Genomic DNA, 6,128 nt, shown 5'->3' with positions numbered 1-6,128 from the left:
ACAACAAGACTTAAATTGGATTTTAAAAATATGGTTTAAGAGGCAGATAGCACCATATCAGTTTAGAATTAGTTTCTGACTCCTTTGAACTCGTCAACCTCTGTGATATTTAACTCAAAGTATTCAGTGGGGAAAACCCCAAAGCACATTTAATGGTTGAATTTTATTGTTTTCACCTAGTTTTCAGTCACTTTTTATTCAGTAAAGAATATCGGAGCTTTTGGTCAGTTTACCTTTGCGACTGCGTCCATCTCCATTGTATTCAGGCTTACATGTACAGTTGTACGATCCCCTGGTATTAATGCACACAGCATCAGTACTGCAGTTGGACGTTCCGTTAGCACACTCATTCATATCTGTGACATTTACAGTGCAACTCAATCAGTTGAAAGGAAAAATACCTAACTTAGCACGCGACTAATTTGATCATTTATTTTATTGAACCTTTTATTTTCATCGTCAAAGGAAATAGTCAAGTATGCTGTGTGCATTAATACCAGGGGATCGTACAACTGTACATGTAAGCCTGGATAATTGCTTTTGTGTACCTTCTTGGTATAAAAAAATGATACAATAAAAAATAGAGAAAAAGAAATAGAAAGCAAATGAGTCTATCAGTCGAAGCCAGTCCTTTTTTTTTTCATTTTTTTCTCCTAATTTGAACTTCTCCTAAACTCTTCCATTGTGGCTCACAAAATGATTTTGAGTCATAAAAAGAGGTTCTTACATCTTTACTATAACAGTGACAACGTAGAGAAGCGTTTTACCTTTATCGCAAGTCTGACCCTTGAATCCACCGAAACACAAACAGCACTTTGGAGAATGGAGAAAATACACTAAACACTCTTTACCCCTACTTTATAAGCCTCCCACGTCTGGAGACGTGAATTCGTTATAGGAAACGTTCCAAACACAAAAACTCTATGCGCTACATGGAGGTGGGTGACCCAAGATAAGCGAAGTAATTCACCTAGCTGTGGTCGAAAAATAGCTCGTGTTTACATACAATCTTCCAACCCCGGGATCCTGGGGTGAAGTCGCTAAAAGTTGTTCTAAATGCAACATGAAAACGACCACTGTTAGCCGGGTTACCGTACCTGTAACCCGGCTTGCATCCCTGACCAATTTCTTCATTTCATGTCTCTCCTAAATGAGGCAAACCAGCGAAAAATGATTCAGTCAACACCGAAATAAAGAGAAATGAGAATAAAAGCTATACTTAGAATTAAGAGATGGCCCATCATCGCGTTTTTTGCTAAACTAACTCCTCAGCAGAATGGTGAAAGTGTGTTTCGTCCTCTTTTCTCTCATCTATGTGTCCTTCATGAGTAATCATGAATATTATTCAATTCACAGTTGCATTTTCGCGGTGTTTATCAGGATTTTTTCTGAAATAGTCGGGCATTTAGAACTTGGTCTCGCAAATTCCTTTCAGGTAACCTAGGTGATGTGATTTAGCTGTCATTTTCAGTTGATCATAAAAATAACTTCCAACCTTAAAGTAAAAGTGATGCGAACTCTTGTTTTCTTTGTATTCATTGGGGTTGCTGTCTCCCTCAGCGGTCAGGTTCACGGAGACACACAGAGGATGGCGAAGGCGTTTTAATGTGCATTCAAAGTCGTCGTATACCACAGTTTCTTCAATATGAGTAACATTCAGATAATGGAAGTTATCCATAGTAAGAAGACTCTGCCTAGACATCTGTGATGAGGTTACTGGTATATCGCCATGGTCTAAGTTGAGCGCTGCTGTGGGTTGAGAGTAAACGAACCTTTATTCTATTTTTGACAAATGGGTTTTTGGTAAAACAACTCTTACATCTAAAAACAGATATTCTTTGATACTTACTCAGGGGCATAGAGTAAGAATGCATGGTGTTAGTGTACTCGCATTTGTCGTGAATAAGTGTGGATAATAACAGTAATTTTGACCGACACTGAAAAGCTATAAAAAAAGATATTAGTTTTGCCAAAAATGAAAGTAAAGGGAGTGAGAATAAATATGATAGATGAATCCGAATGAATTTTACCAGAAAATAACATTATAGGAGGATGAAGACGAGTGACTGGTGTAAATTAAAATAAGAAATTGGTTTCGTAGCGTAGTTTTTATACTAAAGGAAGATCCCATCAACTCCTGACAAAAAATCGACTTCCTGCATCCTTTTAATCAACAGTTGTCGCCTGTCGACTTATTCTTTTTTGGTTTCTTTAAGCTCTTTGTTTGTCTTCCAGTTAATAGACTGCATTGCCACAAGTGGAGGACTTCGGCGATGCATCTGCTGATAGTCAGAGAAAAATGCGTAATATTGTCTCAATTACGACGTTTGTAATCGCCAACTCACCAGTTAATACTAGCGAAAGACTCCCTTGTTACATTCAAGTTTAATGGAGGAAATGAAACATAAAAAATGCTGCTTTTGATCAGCCAGAGCAAAAGCTCTGGCTGATCAAAAGCAGGGGTGGAAGCATTTTAAGCTCTGGGGTGGAAGCATTTTAAGCTCTGTGTTTGTGGCGGGAATGACTGGGTTTCGGTGGGCCGGTGCTCCGTCATACACAAAGGTTGCCTCTTCGTCGGGATCTAGCTTTGTCCTCGCCTGTGCCAGAAAGTTATCAAAACGCGTAGCATTCATTCTGCCAACAACTGCTGAGGAAAACACAAGTCCATGGATGGGCGAAATTGCCATGGTCACGGTAAAGTTTCGTCCTCGCTGGCCGCACACTTAACGGTACGCCCTATCTTGCTGCCGAGCTCTGCCGTGGTTTCTGGCCGTTCAGATGTTGTAGCCACATTCGTCGACTAAAATACGATGGCGCACTACGGCATGGCTCATAAACCAGGTGGCGTAATCGACTCGCTTGTTCAGCACATCGTATCTGTTTCTGTGAGCAGGGAGGAGCCTTGCAAGTTTCACTCGGGAGAGCAACTCGTCTAATGTCCTTACCCCGGTGTGGTCATGGACTTCGGGTTTGAGTGATAGTCGTCTCCTCAGTTCGCTGTTTATCCGGGCAAGTGTGAGTAAACAGTTTTCGTTGATGACTTCCTCTAGGCAATCTCTCATCTCCTCATCCACGCGCACGTTGTTTCTACCTCCTCGTGGTATTTCCTCGATCCTGCCCTCTTTGATGTAGCGCGCCATAAAGCCTTTTACCGTTGATCGGTTCACACCGAACGTGTCCGCGACCACAAGATAATCTTCTACCTTGTCCTCAAATCCTTTCATGATTCTCTCTCTGTGTTCGAGTGGTATTCGGTTTCTTCGCGGCATTTTGCCTGAGGTCAGAAAACCTTCACGAAGCGAATGAACAGAGCGAAATCTACAGAATGCAAAATGAGTTCAATTGCATATTGAATATTTAAAAAAAACACTGAATTGTTTCTACAAGTACATTAATAATTGTCTTATCCATACTAATGCCGTTCAGTGATGCTACTTACTTGCAAACAGTGTGATAAAACTAAGAATTTTTTCATCATGTGCTTAACGTGCGTATATCGAGTTCTGGATGCACGCGGGAAGTTTGGAGAGCACGAAAGATGCGTAAGAGTAGCTCGAGGCTGCGCCTAGCTATTTAAGGACTCTCCAAAGTTCCCGTGTGCATCCATAACTCGATATACGCACAGCTAAAAGCACGAACAAGTTCTTTTATAACAGAGCGACGACAAGGATCTGTGCGAAGAAGCTTTTTTATTGTGATAGAGTACAAATCTCTCACCACGCACAAAAAAGTAAACAAACATTCCTATTGGCGGACCCAAACATACTTTGGTTTAAGCGAGCGTATTTGATCCAGTTAATCGATAGCTGTGAATGCAAAGCTCAAAATTAACGGGAAAAATGAAGATAATTATAGCTAAATGAAGTCAAGTGTCACTGTAAAATGCTTTAAAACTCAATGATCCGACAAATTTGCGAAACGCGCAACTTGCGAGTTTTTTTCGGCTTTGTTTTTGCTGCTTGTTGGATCAGGATCTAAAAGGTCAATGCCGATAGAAAAATTGGGCAGTTCTACGCTAGTTTCTTCCATATTTCAAAGAGAAGGAAAACTGCACTGCAGCTTAACAGGACGGCAAGTCTGCAACCAGGTTAAACAAAAAGAAAAGCTCACGTCATCATATTTACGCACGGGCGTGAGTAAATAAAGATTTTGTTCATAGCGGTTGAATAGGACTTAGATAAGGTAAGCACGCGTGCTATGTTATGCACCATGTTTTTTTGTGTATTGTCTCTCATGACTTTCAAGATGGTATAAATGACTTGAATGTTAGCGCAAATGAAAGTATATTTTTCTCTTTTGTTTGACGAATGACGCATCAGAACGCCCAAAATTGTTAGAGAATGCTGATGAAAATGAAAAAATCGTTAATGAATCTGGTTTACACACAAATGATTGTGTTTTGTCTCCAATGATTGATTGTGATCATCTGGCTCCGGAAGAAGTGTCGTTATAGTTCACCACTAAATTTTCTCCGATTCTTGTTGGTTGAAATTGACCACGTGATGCAATATTGTTCATCCGTGGAGAGACGCTATCAGCCCATAGTGCCCGTCCGCGGAAAACACCCGGATGGATAGTACTCATCCGTAAAAAATTTTGAATGGTCTGACGTCTAAAATATCAGACTCACGAATTATATTCTTGGACCAAAAGAGTAAAACAAACAAAACAAGAACAACTTGAATGCTATACATTGATTGATTTGAATGCATATGTGTTTCGATTTGAGTTATACCATGAGAGGAAGGACTCTGCATCGTCAAAAAAAGAACCATGAAAACAATATTTTCCTCCTGATCCACATATCGGTAGGTTGAAGTCTTACAACAATGTTGTTAAGCATATGTAAAGCAAAGCGAATTCAAACGGTATCTCCTTGAACAACAGCAAAAGCGCTGGCAGTTAAACCCAAAAATAAGAGATCTGTGAGGTAAGGAATTCAAAACAATCTTCAGAGAAGCGCAAAATGGGGAGTATCTAAAAACATCACAAAATTTTTTGCAGGCGTAAACGATTACAAGAGTAGCGATGAAGTTGTCAAGTGTGATTCCTGCTTGGCCACTATAATTGACACCTTGGAATCCACAGATTTGTCATCATTCATTGACAGCAAGCGAAAAATCCTTTCGAGTGATTAACATACTCTGAAACCTTTTATAAGTGACGAGCTTACACAATTACGGGAAGCTCAATAACTCGGAGTAAAGTTGCTTCACGAAAATTTTCAAGAGTCCTCAAATAAGCTGAGAACAACCCTAATAAACCTGAAAAGGGAATTTCCATCTCGCATGAGGAAAGATCGGCAATGGGACAGAATAAAAGGGAACAAAAGAATGGTGAAAAAATAAGGGAGGAGCGTTTACAACAGAAGGCATAGTTTATAACTCACCCCAAGAGAGCCGGTTGGAGAGGTGTTTGATAAACTAATAAAACAATACTTTTACGAGCATCGCATCTATCGATGTTGAAACATCGCGTTTGATGCACAGGCTAAGCCCAATTGTTGATTATTTAATTACATTAGATCGTTCTACGGTGTCTAAACGAGAAGCAAAGCTAAGAATACAAGATGGTCCAAAAAGGTAATAAACTGATTCCACGACTTCGAGTATTTTTCTATGCTGCTCCTACTCCCGCCGCTTCCTCCCCCCTTCCCCCCTCCCCCCTCTTCCCTCTTAGGCTCTTAGGGCTGATCACTCCCTTTGCTCTTGAATTCCACAATACTGACTGGGACTCAGAGCATGTAAACTCAGGCGTGGCCGACTAATCAACGTTATTTTACTATTCACAATGCTACGCTAAATAATGCTGTGACTAAAACACAGAGCAAGAATTAGTTCTGTCAGTTTCCAGCTAAATCACTAAGACATTTTGCCCCTTCTTTGACGGTCAACGCAATTTCTTATGGAGATCTACACTGTACGAGACCTATTCATACTGTTCGCTGGTTTGTGTCACTTTCACTTAAACAGAGAGATCTTACGCCGTGATGATATCTCTCCCATGTAACCAATACCAAAAAAGGTCCGACTATATCACATTTTTTGTTTGTCTCTTTTCACTAACGCGAGGATGAGCTAAAACGAAAGAAGCTCAGAGCTGAAACTGTAAGACTCCAACAGAGATTT

This window comes from Stylophora pistillata, chromosome 6 (genome assembly GCF_964205215.1).
Source record: "Stylophora pistillata chromosome 6, jaStyPist1.2, whole genome shotgun sequence".
Taxonomy (NCBI): Eukaryota; Metazoa; Cnidaria; class Anthozoa; order Scleractinia; family Pocilloporidae; genus Stylophora; species Stylophora pistillata.
This window is presented reverse-complemented; position numbering follows the sequence as displayed.